This window comes from Myodes glareolus, chromosome 5, assembly GCF_982192425.1.
Source record: "Myodes glareolus chromosome 5, mMyoGla1.1, whole genome shotgun sequence".
NCBI lineage: Eukaryota > Metazoa > Chordata > Mammalia > Rodentia > Cricetidae > Myodes > Myodes glareolus.
The window spans coordinates 72,956,376-72,975,479 of NC_142030.1; positions in this window are offsets into that span (position 1 = coordinate 72,956,376).

The following is a 19,104-nucleotide window of genomic DNA, read 5'->3' on the forward strand; positions in this document are numbered from 1 at the left end:
ACCATAAACATATTAGAGTTACATAAAGGGTTCTAGGTTTCTTTTATTATTTCATTTAATTTTTGGGTTTTTTCTGATTTTTTTGTTGTTTTTTGTTTGTTTGTTTGTTTGTTTTTTGAGACAAGGTTTCTCTGTAGCTTTGGTGCCTGTCCTGGAACTAGCTAGCTCTTGTAGACCAGGCTGGCCTTGAACTCACAGAGATCCTCGTCTTTGGTCAACCCTCTCAATTTGTAAACATTTCTCATGCCTTGGACAATTCTTCCCTTCTTTCCTTTATGCGTATGGGGCAGGAAATAAAAATTCGGAGGCCCTTCATTACTTTTTTGAAATAAGATCTTGAGGCCAGGAGATTTGTTTCCTTTTTTATTGTTTGTTTCAACGAAAGGAGGAAGTAGGAGCTAAGATGTCAACTGCTATGATTTTTTTTTTTTTATGTCTTAAAAAGAAAGACTAGCATTTGCCACCTGACATTTCTCTTTCTGATAGTCCATTCCTTGTATTGCAAATGGGACTGATAGGGTACACAGTTGTTGAGCTCCTCCTGGCTGTGAAAGACTATGAACTGCTCCCTTTGGACAGCCACATGACTGATCTGCTGGACACATGGCCCTACTCGCTGTACACTAAATAGTGCCTTTGTAATCTGAAAGAGTCAACACTTCTCTTAAAGCTACAGTGTGAGCAGAGCCAGTGCTTTTTGGCCTTTATGTACTGTATCTGTCTTTCAGGCATCTCAGTCTATAGAATAGCTGCCTACACTTGAAAGTGAGCCATAAATTGCGTTATGTCTTTAACAGTAATAAATGATAGAATGTTGCTCTCCGGACTGAAGACAGCGGTAGAGTGCTTGCCTAAGGTTTCAAGGCCTTGGGTTTTATCTCTAACACTGCAAACACGCAAACACATATGCACAGATGTTGTAAGACTGCTCATTATTAGTTTATTATGTGCACCTTTTGGTCAGGTAAGTTAGGACTTGGTGACAATCATCTTCATTTCTCTCTTTGATCATGCTTCAAATAAATACTGTCACATACTGAACTCTGGCCAGTGATTTGTTTATTCTCAATGTGCATTTTCCCTAGGACTACTGTAACAAGTTACCATAGACTTTTAAAGGGCAAACATTTATATCCAGTTATAGGAGGCTAAGTCTGAGATCAAGGGACTAGTCAAAGGTTCTTCCTCTGAGGCTAGGGAAGAAACTGCTCCAAGCATGCAGCAGCTACCTTCTGGTGGTTCCCTGACTTCAGCAGCATAGTTGAAAGTCAGTCAGTCAGTCTCTCCCCTCCCCCCCGTTTTCTTTCTGTGTGTATATGTGCGCGTGCGTGCGTGTGTGTGTGTGTGTGTGTGCGTGTGTGTGTGTGTGTGCGTGTGTGTGTGTGTGTGCGTGTGTGTGTGTGTGTTTGAAACAGGGTCTTATGTAGTCCAATCTGGGTTTGGACTTATGATCCCCCTGCCTCAGCCTTCCAAGTACTGGAAATACAGGAACACACTACCAATACCAGACTCTAATATTGACTTGATATGTTCTCCATTTGCTTGCCTGTAGTCCAAATTTTCCCCTTTTAAGAGGTTATCAATCACTTTGGAGTAAGGACCACTGTATTCCAGTATGACCCTGTTTTAAGTTTGCAACTTAGCTAAAATGACGCCATGTTTGGAGGCACTGAGAATTAAAACTTCGACATGAATTTAAGGAGAGAGGACATGGGTCAACCCTCAACACTAGTTCAGTGTCTGGCAAGTGTCATCACTGCCGACATGTGTAAGAATCACCTGGTGGTTCTGACTAGGCATACAAGTCCCTAGGCTTTCCTGGGAATAGGGACCTTTGACAATGTCTGGAAACAGCTAGGAGGTAAGTCCTTACTACTGCTAATCAAGGGCCTGAAGTGCTCCCGAACACCTCGGTGCACACAGTACATCTCTGTGCAGAGAGCACTCAGAACAAAATGATCCTCTCACCCTGCAGATAGCAATAGTGCTGAGATTAGAAACCCCTCCCTACCGCTGCTGAGTTTCAGTCTCTGGGGAAGGACCCTAAAACATTTGACAGGCTTCCTAGCAACGTCACCCCCTCCTGAATGAAAATTTTAAAAGCTTCTGCAGATCCCTTTGTATCTAAGCACATGAGCAGGCTTCATTCCCCTCAGAACGCTTGCCACCACTCTTCCTTAGTAGCCGTGCTAATTATGGCAGATTGATTTAGTTAAACATTACCCACTTAACAATTCTGATGCTCAATAAATCAGTCTTAACATTAACCTTAATGTTAAGGGCTTTTGTTTACATCTGAAAACGTCGGTGCCATGTGACATTATTTTAATCAATTGCTGACATTTTCTGTACGTCCTGTACCTAATGAAAGTTGTTGCCAGTCCAGCTTGGCAGAGCCTTGCTCGCATCCTCCACTGCAGTTTTCTCCTGAATTCTGAGGGACTGGAGGGCCTGTTTCTTACGTTTCGTTCCTTGCAGTTAATGCTGCAATTTCCTCAGTTTCTTTTTCTTCTTCCCCTTTGGCTCTTGAAAGTACTGTCAGGGCACATTAGTGAAATCTTACGAGCAAGAACTACACACTAGTGGTATCAAAAAAAAAGGCACAGGAAGCCTAGGGGAAAATCCTCCAGCTTCCATGCTCCCATTAAAGTAGGTCACTGGAAATTGTTATGTTTTGTAATGCATAAAAATTGAGAGCTTGGTGCCATCCTAAAATATTGCTTCTCTAATATTCATTCCCTGCTATAAAGGCTCTATTTTTCTGGTAAGCCCTCCCTAGATTTTTTTTTTAACCATAATGAAGCAAACTGTCTCATTTATTTATTTGTAAATCTGATAGAAAATTCTTTAACTATGTATCAGAATATTTTGGTGCTGAATATCTTTTCTGGTTATTCCAGTATCTGAGGAGACAGTCTCACTAGTGGCCTGGTGCTACTTGTCTGAAAGTCATTACTGCTAAAGTTTGGAAATCCACTCAAGTCCCCTACTCCAGCAATGAGGATTCCCTGATAGTTTCTTTCTTTTTCGACAGTTGCTAAGAAATTCAAACTCCTCCGGTTAGAACTGGGAAGTAGCTCAGTTGATAGAATGTCCTTCGTGAAGCTCTGGGTTTAGGAGATTGGAAAGATGTTCCTGACGCCAAGGTCATTCTGCAAGGGAGAAATTAATGGGATACTTAAGATCCAGCCTCCAGGCCCGGTGTTGGTGGTGCAAACCTTTAATCCCAGCACTCAGGAGAAAGAGGCAAACAGATCTCTGTGAGTTGAAGGTCAGCCTGGTCTACAAGAGCTAGTTACAGGACAGGTTTCAAAGCTACTGAGAAACCCTGTCTTGAAAAACCAAAAAAAACCCAAAACAAAGCAAAAAAAAAAAAAAAAACCCACCCTGTCTCTAAAAGTAACACAAAATAACACAAACTAAAACTTTTCATGTGCACATGTAGCCACAGGGCCACAGGTGTTACATTCAGCTCTGGAACTCTAGGCTTTCTATAGCAAAGCAAAAATAAATAAACAATAAACAAACAAATAAACAAAAATAAAACCACTACATTTTTTCTGTTTTTTGTTTGAGAAAGGATCTCGTGTAGCCCTGTAGCCCAGGCTAGCCTCAAAGTTGTGTAGTTGAGGATGACCTTGGAGTCTGTATCTTTCTGCCTCCATCCTCCAAGACCTGAGATTATAGGCATGTGTCCCCATATCCGGCATGAAAAAAGTTCTTTGTTTACTCAGTTTGACTGTTGAAAATAAAGACACGGAAGAGGTAGCTTTCACAGAAGTTTTAATGTCACATTGCGACTCAAGGGTAGAAACAAAAGCATATTAACAGGTAGCATGTTCTTCACAGTTCAGTCCAGAGAGATTTTTGTTGTTGTTGTGATCTTGTTTAATACTTAATGAACGAAAGTTACACAAAAAGCTCAATTACAGCAGTCAGCCAGCTGTTGCCAGTATAAACTGACCACTCGGCAAAGGAAGTCAAGAAGTTTTGCAACAGGAAACAGCAGAAAGGGCATAGTAATTAGGTTCTAACGCTCTTCTTCCTTCTTCCATACTGTTTCCGGTTATCTGAAGACAACCAGGAAGTAGAAATGTGCAATACTAGATCTAGGCACAGTGGCACACACCTGTAAACCCAGCACTCAGGAGGCAGAGGCAGGAGCAGCTCTTTGAGGTCCAGGCTAGCCAGGGCTACATTGTGAGCCTCATCTGAACAAAACAAAATAAAACTTTTATGTTATAGTGAGAGCCAAGTTTTCTAACTACTAAAGACAAAGTCATAATGACTTGTTCTGCTTCTGTTCCTTGATAGTCATGCCTCTCTGCCGTGTGTCTCTGTAATTGATGTCCTTAGGGACAGAATTATGATGTGAAATGCATTCTTTCCTAATCATCTCTCATGTCTTACTAGACAGGAAAATGGTGGGATTCTGGGCAAGATGCCATAAACCAGTAATTTAGGCACTCAAGAGGTGGTGATGGGAGGGTAGAGGGTTCAAGGAACAATTGGTGGCAGTGTGTGTGTGTGTGTTGCTAGAATGTGTAGTTGCCTCTACTGTCTATTCTCCTCTTCTTTGCAGAAGGCTGTGGCTCCCATCCTCCTTTGCACCTAGTTTTGCAGTGTGAGGACTTATCAGCAATGTCCTTCAGAATGCCTGCTTTTTCCTACTGGTTAAGGTTAAAAGTGATGGATCAGTTCAAGTCATTTTTTTTTCTGCTTTTTGAAACAAAGTCTTACTGTGCAGCACCCAATTTCACAGTAATCCCAGTGCCTCGGCTACTAGTGTTGGAATGACAGGCATGAACTACTACCACCTTGTGCTGCCAAGTCACTGTTTTTGACCATGAGTTCACACACAAGAAAGAGCAAGGCAGTGCCATAGGAATGGCCCAGCTCCCACTGGCCTTGGGGCTGCTATGTCTTCTCTGGACGAGTGGACTGTAGACTTCTTTGTGAAAAAGAAACAAACTTTCATCTTGTGTAAACCGAAATGTTGCAGGAACAGACTGTTAAGTGGGCCTGCTGCGTGCTGTTCTGCTTCTGTTCCATTTATTTCCCTTTGTAATAACCACAGCTGTTTGTGCTTTCTGGAGCCCACACCACTCGTGGGAAACTTGCAAGAAGTAACCATTTCTGTGAAAGGAACTGATTCCTTATTGAGTCTAACAAACACAACACTACATGTGAAGGCTACAGCCCCAGGCTGTATCTAAGCGTCACCTTCAGGAGACAAGCAATTCCATCCAAATCAAAGCTAACCCCTGTCTATTTCAGTCTCCCTTCTGCCTACCTCAAGGCATTTCTCACATTCTTACTTTGCTCTTGACCCCAAGGTGCTGAACAGCACCTCCATCTTCTCCCCTCACATCCTGTCTCCTTTTTCTCCTGCTCTCTGCAATCTCGTTGGCCTCTATTTCCATCCCAGAACATATTACATATGTTCCCATCAATGACCTTTGGGGTCACTGTCCTCCAGGGTGAGATCCTGGCTTTGGTCCCCCAGCACTAAGATAGAAACAGAACAATGTCACTGCCCCCTCACTCTGTTTTCTATGCAGTTGTCACCTCGTCAGTAAGGCTGACCTGGCCGTGCTATTTCAAGTGACACAGGCTCATTCCCTCTGCTTCTTCATTGGTTTTTCCTATCTGAAAACTTACACTTACCACTGGGAAGGGAGGTACCCATCTCCCCTTCTTAATGATCACCCCTTTATGCAAGGGGGAAGAAAAGCACGGGAGGGTGCAGTGGGAAGAGGAGGCTCAAATACTCCTTACCCTTGAATTCCTGTCTTCAGTGGCCTCTCATAGTTTGTACTTCTGCAGAAGCTACAGATGAAGTTTGCACAGATACTAGACTGGACTAAGTACCAGTGTAAGCACATGTGTATGTGTGAGGCATTTCTCTTTAGAATTGGGGCGGGACTGAGTGAGTGTTTCCTTAGTCTTGGCTTTGGAGCTTCAGCTAGAACACAGAACAAACAAGGGAAACTTCATTCAACAACATTTAAATAAGAGCCTTTCTCCAGCTGGTGCCATCAAACTTTGAGGTCGTTAGATGAGTCAATAGCTCCATGAATTCATAATATCCAATTTTCAAAACTCTAAGTTTTCACAGCTGAAGTTAGTCACACAGGAGCTGTTGTAAAAATCTACATTTTTCAACCATCTCACACACCCTCCTTCCTCTCTGGACTAGCACATTTTAGCTATAGAATTAGTCCAACGATACTGAACCCTTGTGTATTAAACAGAGTTCTCTAAAGTTACAGAACATATAGAATGAATCTCTCTCTCTCTCTCTCTCTCTCTCTCTCTCTCTCTCTGTGTGTGTGTGTGTGTGTGTGTGTGTACCTGAGGCAAGCAGGCAGAGAAATAACACACCCCCTTCCTTCTTTTCTTGTCCTTATGCAGGCTTCCAGCAGAAGGTGTGGTCCAGATTGAAAGTGTGCCTTCCAGCCTCAAGGTCTGGATTGAAGGTGTGTGTTTTACCTCAAGGCCTAGATTAAAGACGTGTCCTTCAGCCCCAAAGTCAAGACCAAAGGTTGGAGTCTTCTTGACTCGATCTGGATCCTAAGTGTGCCCTCCATTTCTGGATTATAGTTCATGTCAGATATGGTCGAGTTGAAACCAAGAATAGCCATCGCACCTTGGTCACAGGCTGCCCAGGAATGTGGAAGACATGTGCCTGGTGCTGAGGGTCCTCTTCTACTGGAGAAAGTCTGCCGGTCCCAGCACAGAGGAAAGTGACAGAGAGACAGAGAAAGGCCTATGTGCCCAGCAACTGAGCCTTGGACTTAAGACGGATCATGAGTGGGTTGTGTGTGTGTGTGTTGTTGTTGTTGTTATTGTTTGTTTTGTTTTTCTTTTTATAGCAGGCAACTCGACTTTTCATCACTTGTAACATAACATCTAGCCGCTGCCGTGTCCTTTTCCCACATAACCTGTTTGTATATTGTCGTCAAAGGAGCTGTGTTCTGGGCGTGTTTTCTCAAGGCAGCCTTTTCTCAGTAAGCGCTTGTAATAGAGAAGGCTTAATGGTCCATGCTGGCACACACAGAAAGCAGATGTGAAGGCAAGATGGGGACCTCGTCAAGAAGGGCTCCAGTGGGAGAAAGGAATGGGGATGGCAAGAGCACGTTCATTACATGAGTGAAACTCAAACAATTGTAAGGAAATATTATTCCTAACTTTGACAAACTGAGCAACCTTATATCTGAACGAAGCCTGGGCACAAAGTCTCAAAGTGTACTTATTCATGGTTTAAAGCAGGACAGGCGTCGTAGGACCCTATTGCTGGGAAGAGGCACCATGACCATGGCAACTCTCATAAAGGAAAACATTTAATTGGGGTGACTGGCCTACAATTTCAGAGGTTCAGTTCATTATCATGGTGGTGGGGAGTATTATTTTAAACAAGAGAAAGTGTTGGACCAGAAGACTTGCTCTCCCTCCTCTTCCCATCTGGAGCCCCGCCCCTGGCTGCCTGTGGTGTGAGGCCACAGCTCCTCTAAGAAAGCTCTCTTCTGGAGGGCAGTGCCGTCTCACCTGCCCTTTTACTGACCCTGTAACATCTTTTATTCATAAATACTCGCTGCCAATACCTGGAATCGAAGCAGGTTTTGTTTCCCGTCAGTGCCCCATCATGGCTGCCTGTCGCCTGATGACGGTAACTTCGCTAATTAATAATTCTAATGGAGTTCTGAAAGGGAAAACAGCTACTTTTCAAATTTAAAGTAAGCCAGTGTGTCCTACTACCTTCTTGGGGTAATTTTTTTTTTCAGGGGGGAAGCGGGTGGAGAATCACAAACAGAATGTTGTCACTTTAGACTGTCCATGTGGCAGACCACAAATTACACCAATGCAATTTGTACTGAGTATACCCACCCACACTCCTCCCCGCCGCTCCTACTAGATACATCCCCACACTTCACCCCTCCCAGCTTTGTGCTCTCTTTCTCTTTCTCCATCCTCTCAGAACCCACTTATTCTAATTTGTGATGCTCGTGGACTCATGTGCAATCTGTTGGAATATGGTCAACTGCCTGTCACCCTGTGGTAGAGCACGTGTCTCACATACATGATAGCTTCAATTCCTAGTACTGACAGGAAAGTAAACAACACCAGCAAATGAAGACATGTATACATACATGTAATGTTTAGGTGAGATATTGGATTCATGGTTTTAAATATAATTGATTACGGAATTTCTTTTATCAGCAGAAGTTATGGGGTTTTTGCCTTTGCTGAGTTTTTGTTTTGTTTTGGTTTGGTTTGTTTATGCTATACTAGATAGATTTGACCATTACCAGGTCTTAAAATCGTTTGCTGGGGCTCTGAAATGATATAAACAAGATCTGGAATTACTTGCTCATGGTGCTTATCCACTAAAAATGAGTAGTGCTGTCGTCCTAAGCATACCTGCCAATATTTAATAACACCTAGGTAATGATTGCTTTTCCTAACTCTCGAGGTTAGATAAGTTCAATACATAATGAAAACATTTTGTGATTACCTTAACACAAAGGAAACTAAAATTTTTTTTTTTTCTTTTGAGACAGGGTTTCTCTGTGTAATCCTGGCTGTCCTGGAACTTGCTCTGGCCAGCACTCAGGAAGCAGATGCAGGCAGATCTCTGTGAGTTCAAGGCTGGCTTGGTCTACAGGGCTATTTCTAGGGTAGCTAGGGCTTTTACACAGAGGAACCCTGTCTTGAAGAACCAAAGAATAAAAATAAATAAAAATAAAGACATGCACCACCAGCAACTGGTCTTTTCATCTCAAAGAATTACAAATAATAAATAAGCTGTTCCTCATGGTCCACCTGAAGGTATTTAGCGATTTAAAGCAAAGCACTATAAATGGGGTCAGGGTTATGGTATGTGGCTTAAACTAAGGGAGATGAAATTTTGGAGGCATCTGGATGTTACCTTTGAGAAGGTGACATTGGTGCCAGAATAATATCAGCAATGTTCAAAATCCTTCCCAGGGCTTGGGATGTAGCTCAGTTGGTAAAGTGCTTGCTTGGTATACATGAGGTCCTGGGTCCGTCTCCAGCACTGTATAAGCTAGGTATAATGGGAGGTGGACACGGGAGGATAAGAAGTTCAAAGTCACCACCAAGTTTGGGGCCAGCCTGGGCTACATGAGACTCTGACTCAAACTTACGAAACAAACAACCAAAAGCCGTCCCCCAAAATTAGATGTTTGCCTGCTTGAGGTTCTGGCTTCAATTCCCAGAACCACCAAAAGAAAAATAAAACCATGGGGCTAGGGAGATGGCTCAATAAAAGACTTCCTGGGCAGCATGTGCACCGGCGTTTGGGTCCCAGTGCCCACATGCTAGGTGCAGAAAATATGCCTGTGATCTCAGCACTGGCAATTCTGAGCAGAGGATCCCCCAGGCCACCACTGGCCAGCCAGTCTAGCCGACTCCATGAGATCTAGCTTCAGTGAGAGACCCCGTCAAAAATTAAGGTGGAGAGCAGCTGATGAAGTCACCTAATGTTGATCTCTGACCTCCACATGCAAACACATGCACATGTGTACTTTTCTACTGGTGTGTGCAAACATGTAGGTACAGACACACATACAACACACCACACGTACACACATACCACACACCATACACATACCACATACAACACACATATGCATACACACATACCACACACCATACTTACACACACACACACACACCACATAACCCCCCATACACATACCACATACTACACACACACACACACACACACACACACACATCACTACCACACATACAATCCACAAACAGTAATAAAGTAAGAGCTAGATTTTTTTATAGTAATTTAATTTAACTCTAGAACTGCAAAGAGATCTCAATGCAGACATTGATTCCAATTGGTTGTCAAGGTTGCTTTAGAGCACGATTTCTCAGTCCTAAAGCTGTGACCCTTTAATACAGCTCCTCATGTTGTAGTGACCTCCAACCATAAAATTATTTTGTTGCTAATTCATAACTTATTTTCCTACTGTTATGAATCATAATGTAAATATCTAATGTGCAAGCTATCTGATATTCCAAAGGGGGCCGTGGCCCAGAGGTTCAGGACTGCTGTTCAAGCATGTTAGGGTGAGAAATGGGGAAGCTGGACGCTAATTTGGTACCCAAGCGTTGGTATTAATGGGCTTATTAGCCTCAAGAGGGCAAGTGACAGCAACGTTCCCATTTGTAATTTCACGCCCTTTCTAAATTCTACTCAGATGTCTGTGAGGTCACAAAGGGTCCTGATCATCTGGACGAGGGCGTAAGAATGTTATTAACAAAAATGAAAAAAGTTCTTGGCAAACTACCCAGAGTGCGTGTGACCCTATTGGTCTAGGAGAAAATGGCGTGTAATGGAGCCACAGTGTGCCAATTAGAATTAGAAATTCTGACTTTGCAGAAGTGTGCTGGGCCACATAGGAAACAGTCCTTTGCAAAGAAGTCTACATATACCCAAAATGTGCAACCCTGTGAGTTTTGTGTCGTCCACATGTAAGACCTCGTTCATTTGTTTGCTGTGTATACATTGAATTCCTGTTGCTGTTTGGGCCAAGCGGGACTGTAAGTTCTTAATAAAGTTTTCAGTGTAAAGAGTTAAGGATTTTTTGTTGCTGTTGTTGAGCTGGTGAAATGGCTCAGTGGATAAGAGGGCTTGGTGAGTGGGCCTGACAACCTGGAACTCCATCCCTAGAGTCCCCATGGAAAGAGAGAGCCAACTCTCAAAAGTTGTTCTTTAACCTCACACGGCTCTCATAAGTCTGTGCTGACCTCTGAGTGTGTGCCATAGTGAGCACTCACCCCAGCAACACACACATAATAACAACAAAATGTATTTCAAATGAAATGTCTTTTTTGACGTCGTCTGGGATCTCTGAAGTCCATTGAATGGGCAGTAACATCAAAGAGAGGGACGCTACTGGAAGCAGAGGGATGAAAATAGTCGTGTGTCCTTGTTCACCTCACAACATCCAGGCATTAAAGAACGTTATGCTGGGAGTCATGTGATGTGTGAGGTCATTGAGAAGCTGGCTCTGGAAGCAGGATTGTCCCTCACGTCATTCCAGACGTAATCATGTTTGTCTCAAAGTGTACACCAAGACGCTGTGCCTGGGAATGGAATGGACTAGTCCTTCCAACTCTGTGTTCGGGAGAGTCAAAACTTCCCCAGTAAAATCATTGTCTTTAAAAACATTTCAAAGAGAAGCTGGAACTATGGTTTAACTCAGAGTAGCTCTCAACCTATAGGTCACAACCCCTTTGGGTGTGGAACAACCTTTCCACAGGGGTCCCATATCAGATATCCTGCACATCAGATATTTACACTATGATTCATAACAGTAGCAAAATTACAGTTATGAAGTAGCAATGAAAATAATGTCATGGTCAGGGGTCACCACACCATGAAGAACTGTATGGAAGGGTTGAGGCATTAGGAAGGTTGAGAACCATGGTATGAGCTGTGCTTCTGTACTGCTCTTGCAAAGCATTCAAGTTGGAGTCCCAGCACCCACGTTGGGCAGCTCACAATAGCCTGCATCTGCAACTCCAAGGGCTCTGATGCCTTCTTCTGGATGCCAAGGGCATCTGCACTCACATATGTGCATACTACTTCAATATACACATAATTTAACTTTTTTGTTTGTTTGAGACAGGGTTTCTTTCCTGGGTAGCCCTGGCTATCCTGGAACTTGCTATATAGACTAGTCTGGTCTCAAACTCACAGAGATTCACCTGCCTCTGCCTCCTGAGTGCTGGGATTAAAGGCATACACCACCACCACCCAGCAATTTAAAATATTTTTGAAAAGCAAACACACAGAAGGTAGGACATTTCTGACGGTGTTGTTATTGCTTCTCCCACGGTATAAAAGTCCCCATGGGAGAGAGAGGCTGGAGGTTCAGCCATGGGATCCTCACTCAGGGAGAGAAATCCCAGCTGTATCTTTAGCGGACCATCCCAGCGTCTCCAGTTGTTTTCTGCTGGGTGCTGGGAATGACTTAGTTATTGGGTTGTCTCTTCTCATGGAAGCCTCACCCGCTCTGCTGAGTCTAGGATTCACTGTGTGGAAGGCCAGCTGGCCCTTATCAGGCTTCCTAAGTTACTAGTTCTGGTGGATGCTTGCAAGCCCCTGGATTTGATGCTGCTGCCTTTCTGCCGCAACTTCTTCTGTTATTTAGCAGACTCGTCCCGACAGACACTTCTGCTGGGAGTCTATGGAGAGCTCCAGCTGCTGCTCTCAGTGGGGCTTTCCCAGCGGGGGGATTCTGCTGGATGTTTTGAGCCTCAGATTTGATTTTTTCTCTAACTATTATTTGATATTTATTCTCTAGCTTGGCTTGCTGTACACTTAATAAATTCATTCAAAACTAAAAGTATGAGTGTGGATATTATAGACCATTCTCTGGACTGTACAGAATACAGATTTTTTTTTTTTTGAGATAGGATCTCACTGTGTAACCCTTGCTGACCTAGAACTCTCTCTGTAGACTAGGCTGGCCTTGAACTCAGAGATCTGTCTTCTGAGGGCTGGAATGAAAGGCACACCCCATCATACCTACCACTTCCTGGTGAGTCAGGAGCGCTTCGTGCCCAGCTTCACACACCACGCTCCCAACACCCAAATCTGAGCCAATGCTGTTTCACAGCTGAGCAGCATCATAAGTAACTTGAGGGAAAAAAATAACAAATGTGTAATGTCCTCCCAAGAGTGTGTTTGCTATAGTGTCTAGTCTGTGGTTAAAGTTCTGGAGTTGGCAGAAGGAAGGCTGGCTGGACACCCAAGTGGAATTCCCTGTGCTCCTTTCTGACCTTTGGCAGACACACTTCAGAATCTTTGGTGATTCAACTTTCTTGGGCTTCAGTTTCTTCCTATGTTTGATTGGCAAGAGAGAAGGGCTGGAAGTAGAGAGCACAATGAAAGGGGTTTTCTACTCAATGTGTTCCAGGTATTTTAACTGCAGTAGATACTTGTGTTTCCTCCACATGGTGAGCTGATAAGGAAGGCAGTGAGATGCTGATGCTGCTGATCCACAGGTAGGATGCAGGAGTGTGGGATGGAGTCCGGCTCTGTTTCTCCGAGTGATGGCAGTAATGCCCCAAGGGGTGTCACAGAAGTGATTTGGAATGTCTGTGCTCAGCTTAAAAATTTACTTTAAATATGTTTATCTACGTGTGCATGTTTGTGTGTTTATGCATGTATATGTAGGGACACACACATACACAGGACACACGTGGGTGGATCAGAGCACAACTTGTGGGAGTTGGTTCCCTTCTTTCCGTGTGTGGGTCTGGGGGATTGAACTCAGGTCAGCGGGCCTGGTAGGGAAGGCACGCATTGATCCCTTTCTCCAGACCAAAACGTTTATTAATTTTAGTGTGTCTGTGTTTGTGTGTGTGTGCACATGCGATGGTGGACATGCGGAGGCCAGAGGACAATTTTTGGGAGTTGACCCCTTCCCTTCACTGTAGGGGTTCCAGGTATTAGACTCAGGTCATCAGGCTTAGTGACAAGTGCCATGACCTGCTGAGCCATCTTTTCCAACTGGTCTCTCTTTTTGAGACTTTACATTTCTAGAATCCTCTAGTTCTTGAGATGGGTATTATAATGAAAGTCATAATTCACTCCACATTGAAATACTGAGCTGCTTTGAGCTATTTTCCACTGTTAGGTAGAAGTTTTAGGAGGCCATTGTTTTGGATTAAACTTTTCCCCCTACAGATGAGGCTAAAATCAAAATGGAGTCACCCACCCTAAAGTCACTTTCTATGGATTTTTGAGAGAGTCTCATGTAGTCTGGGCTGGCCTTGTACTCACTATGTGACCAAAGATCACCTTGATATCCTGATTCTCCTGCTTCTACCCCCTCAGTATTGGGATTATATATAGATTTAGGTCACCAAGCCAGATATTGTGTGATGGTGGGGATCAAACCCACGGTTTTGTATGTGCGGGACAAGTACTCTGCCAAGTGAGCTGTACCACTGGTCTGCAAGAAAGTTTTGAAAAAGTAAACACATGTATGTGTACATGCCATGACGTACATGTGGAGGTCAGATGTCATCTTCAGGACTCAGTTCTCTCCTTCATCATGTGGGTTCCAGTGACCCACAAACTAAGGTTGTTAGCTTTGGTGTCATGCTTTTTTATCCACTGAGCTAACCTGCTGGCCTTCTGTGCTGAAGTTTTTACATCATAAAGTTTACATCATAAACTAATTTATCTGAACTTCTGAGAAAATAGGGCCCTTACAGAGATAACAGTTGAATTTCCCAAAGAGGTCAGTGTCCACTGGAATGATAATAAATTGCATTTGCATTAATTCTACTCACAGAAAAGTAACTTGAAGTAATCAAATATGAACTAGTTGGTAGGGTTTATTTTATTATTTCTTTTGTTTCCCTGTCTTCAGGGAAAGCGATGGGAACGGTCAGACTGCGTTGATAATCATGTCGCCGCCTCCAAACCCCATAAAGCCTGCCTCTTCCGTTTGCTTGTGGACAAAAACGTTTACTCTGTTTTATGGAATGGAATGCCTGAGTCTAGAGCAGAGAGTAAGGCCAAGTAAGACATCTAAATTACAGTTCTTGCTCTGACCCCACAGGTGACTGAGCAATGTGCACTTGCTGTCTCGTGACCGCAGGCCTCTTCCTAGGAATGGACAGGTTCCTGAGAATCGGACTGTGGATGATCCCGGTGAATTAAAAATCACTTTTGGCCTTGATAAAGCCTGTGCATGTAACTAATCTGTGCAAGCACAGCCCTTCCATCAGGCTGGATTCCTTAGGCCAGCTGCCGTTCACCTTTCTTTCTCAGAAACTCGAAGGACTTTTGCTCAGCTGTAACTGTTTGTACATCTGTAAGTCGGCTGTCACACACTGCACAAAGGGGCTAGTCTGACCCACAGTCATGCTTTAAATATCATATCCTCCAAAGCCCGGGCTTGTAAATTTGTGGCATTCAGATCAGTCAATGCTGGTAAAGAAAGTGGTTAAATACCAGGTCAGGGGAGACCCACTTTTCCCATCAGGAAAAGCACGGAAGCCATGCCTTCGCTACTTCTGACCCTGAAGAGACAGACGGAACTAGAGGGAGTGGCAGAGAGGAGGGACTAGCCGTGCTGCGCCTTTCTTTGTCTTGCTCTCTCTTTCCTGATCCATCTTGGCAGCTCCACACACCCTGTTCCTGTGCTCTGTGCCCCAGTGTGTGTGTGTGTGTGTGTGTGTGTGTGTGTGTGTGTGGTGTGTGTGAGTGTGTGTGAGAGAGTGTGTGTGTATGTGTGTATATGTGAGAGAGAGTGTGTGTGTGTGCATGTGTGTGAGTGTGTGCATGCGTGTGTGCGTGTGCGTGTGCGTGTGCGTGTGTGTGTGTGTTCAGGGCCTTCAGCTGAGAAAAGAAATGTAGCTCAGAGAGGCTCAAGGGTCAGTTCACGTGGTTCCATCAGTCTCTTTAGGAAAAAGTTACAGGAAAACAGCAGAGTCGGCGATTTGAACACGGATCTCTCTCAGTTGTTCATGCCTCCGAACCCAAAGAATACCTTAGATTACAAATACCACAGTTTGAGGATGGCTGTCTTTACCTCCCTCGTTGACCCTAGCTGAGCCAGAGACATGGCCAGGCAAGTGTGATTATTGTTTTGAGCTTAGACCTGCAAGTTTGTTGACTATGTACAGTGGAGCAGGCCATATATAGCTGTATACATTTTTCTTCCCGAAGGTCTTCTTCCCCCCACTGAGGGTTGTTGTCTGAAGCAGGTGTTCTCAGGTTGTTGACATCTTAATCAAAGAATTGAAATATTAATGGATACAGATTGCAAAGTATAAGAATATTTATTCAGGAGCAAAGTAATGGTACAGATCAGTGCATCGTCAGAATAACAGAGGTCACCTGTCTTTACAGAGTTTTAGGGAAAGGAGGAGCTGTTTTGAAAGGGGTGCAATTTGAGCGATTCTATATTTTGATTGATGGGTTTGGGTAGTATGACCTTTTTTTCTACTGTGCCTGTTTCTTCCCATGGTGCACCTGATGTTCATCATATGTATTCTCAATTATCCATAGTCATATAGTCATAAGATGACAAATAGAGGATTATCTCTAAACATTCGTTCAGAAGACAAAGCTTGCTTTACTGCACATATGTCCCAAACCAATCTGTACTGGATTGATGCCCTCACTCCTGTGCCATGTATATCCTGAAATATATATATGTATATATAGAAACTGTCTATAAAAGGGGAGTCACTGATTGTTGTTACAGGCAAAGAAATTTGTTCCCTGGTTCAAAGAGGGACATGCGTGAAGCTTCATGCTGGCAGGAGTCCCAGGCTGGTAGCTGCTTTGTTAGAAGTGGGGTGTATGCACAGCCCGAGACAAGTAGAATCCTGGTTGCTGAGCCATTCCCTATGCTTGTCTGCTTCATCCAAAGTAGTGGCAGAGTTTGTAACTCAGGAGTCAGACTGGAACATTCATAGTGCATAGGTCAGCTTTCCCCCAACCGCTAAAAGGGTTCCCTTCATTACATAAAACAGGGTCAGTTGTGGATAAAAGGAGCAATTTCAAAGGAAACTGTAGCCTACCTGTGATCTCCAGCTTCATTGAGGGAAACACTGCAGAACCTTTGTCTGTGCTGCTGACCGTGTCTCTACTTAGCCAAACTTCCGTCCACCTCTGTTGAGCCCGGCAGACTCCTTCCTTGGGCATGCCTCACAGTCTAGTTTTAGTAAGAATCCTTCTAAATAATCTCTTCTAATGTCTAAATACTCTTACCTAATATCTAACCACTTTCCTGTTCCTTCTGTAAGATCTGGCTCTGGCTCCATTGTTTTCCCCAGAACGCTCACATTCCTTTTTTTTTTTTTTTTTTTTTCCTTCTTAGCTGTTTTCTGTCCACCTCGCCTGCTCCAAGACTCTCATGTTGGCTGGAAAGTCTCACTTCTCTTTTCATGTCAGGTTAGTCAATCTCTTTCCTTCTGGGAATCTCCACTACTGTATTCCTTCTGCTTTGACTGTCATTAACAAGTGTCATGAATCATTTTCTTCTCCAATATTTCAGTGAGACTCTACTTAACTTGTAAAGAACTTTAACTTGCTTAGAAAGGCCTTCATTGCTTGCATACATGTAAATGTTTATAAGTAAAATGTTGTATTATTTAGATGTAATATTTCATAAAACAATGACTTGGAATTTAGAGAGTAGTTTTTCTAGTTTTTGATTGAAATTCACTGTATAGTAGAACTGACAATTCAGTAGTTATTTAAAATTTGTTTATAAATATTTACTTTGTTTGTATATATATCTATTTGCATGTATGTGCATACCATGGTACATATGAGGAGGTAAGAGGACAACTTGTAGAAATCGGTTCTTTCCTTACACCTGTGAAGTCCTACTGAGCCATTTTGCTCAAAATTTTTAATTTTTTTCTTTATTTCTTCTTCTTCTTCTTCTTCTTCTTCTTCTTCTTCTTCTTCTTCTTCTTCTTCTTCTTCTTTTTCTTCTCTTCCTCCTGCTCCTCCTTTTCCTCCTCCTCCTCCTCCTCCTTGTCCTCCTCCTCTTTCTCTTCCTTCTTTTTCAAGACATGGTTTCTCTGTAGTTTTGGAGCCTGTCTTAGAACTTGCTCTGTAGACCAAGCTGACCTTGAACTCATAGAGATCCTCCCATCTCTGCCTCCCAAGTTCTGGGATTAAAGGTGTGTGCCACAGTACCCAGCCTTTTGCTTAACATTTTAAAGTAGGATTTATTTTGAAAAATAAATCTTCTGAACTCTGTGTGGTGTTGCCTACATCTAATCCTGGCTCTTGTCAGGAGGTTAGGAGTTCAAGGCCAGCTTGGTTGATATCAGCTCTTATCTCAAACAAAGAGATAATTTTTCAAATCACTCATAAATATTTTAAAAAGAAAAACCATTTCTCTTAAAAATAAAATAGATGGCCAACCTAGGTGAGGGTGGTTCATGCTTCTCATTCCAGTATTTGGGAGGAGGGAACGAGAGTTCAAGGTCTAGCCCTGGACTACATAATAAAATCTTGCATTAAAAAAAGTTATTGACTTTAGTACTAGGGTAGTGAGGCAGGAAGATTTTGAGTTCAAATTCAAGGCCAGGCAGGGTTTCATAGCAAGATCATTTGCCTCAAATGTGTGTGTGTCACACACACACACACACACACACACTCACTGTGTATGCATGTGTATAGTTTTACTAGATGGATGCTCCTGTACCTTCTTGAGTCAAAAACGAAGAGTGCTTTATTGTACTGTCTCCATGTGGAGTAAAGCGTTGGTGACATTTCTCAGCACTGCGTTATTGTTCCATTTGTTAGACTTGCTGGCTCGTGCTTGTAACCTGGAATTCCAGCACTGAGGCAGGGGCACTGCCATGAATTGGAGGCCAGCCTGGGTCACAGAGTGAAAATCTGTCTCAAAACCAAAACATCAGAACCGAACAGAACACAACCAAGTGAGCAATCAAATTATTCGTTTTCCTGGCATCTCCAGCAACATCAAGATGGCGGCAAATGTCTTCCCAGACACGGGTTGTTAGAAACTCACTGGGTAGCCACCATCAACTCTGGACTCAATATGAGAAGCCCTGACCACAGAGGCTGCTGTAGTTCTGGGTAAAGAACAGGGAACTCTGTGTGATCTTGATCAGCGGTGAGAACAACAAACAAGATTTTGCCATGAAGCAGAATGTCCTGACCCTAGGCAGAGTGTGCCTGCTATTGAGTAGAGGCCTTCAAGGATACCTGGAGAGAGAATGTATACAAATATTTGAGGATATACTGTTTGAGCCCAGTGGTTCTCAACCTTCCTAATGCTGTGACCCTTTAATATAGATCTTCATGGTGTGGTGACCCCCAACCATAACATTATTTTGCTGTTACTTCATAGCTGTAATTTTGCTACTGTTATGAATTGTAATATAAATATCTGATAAGCAGGATATCTGATATGTTATCCCTGTGAAAAGGTCAGCCACTCTCAAGGGGTTGTAACCTATAGGTTGAGAAGCATTGTTTTAGTAGTCTGAGGGTTCTCAACTTGTTCTTGTTGAAAGATATTGCTGGGCTGACAGATGTTATCATGA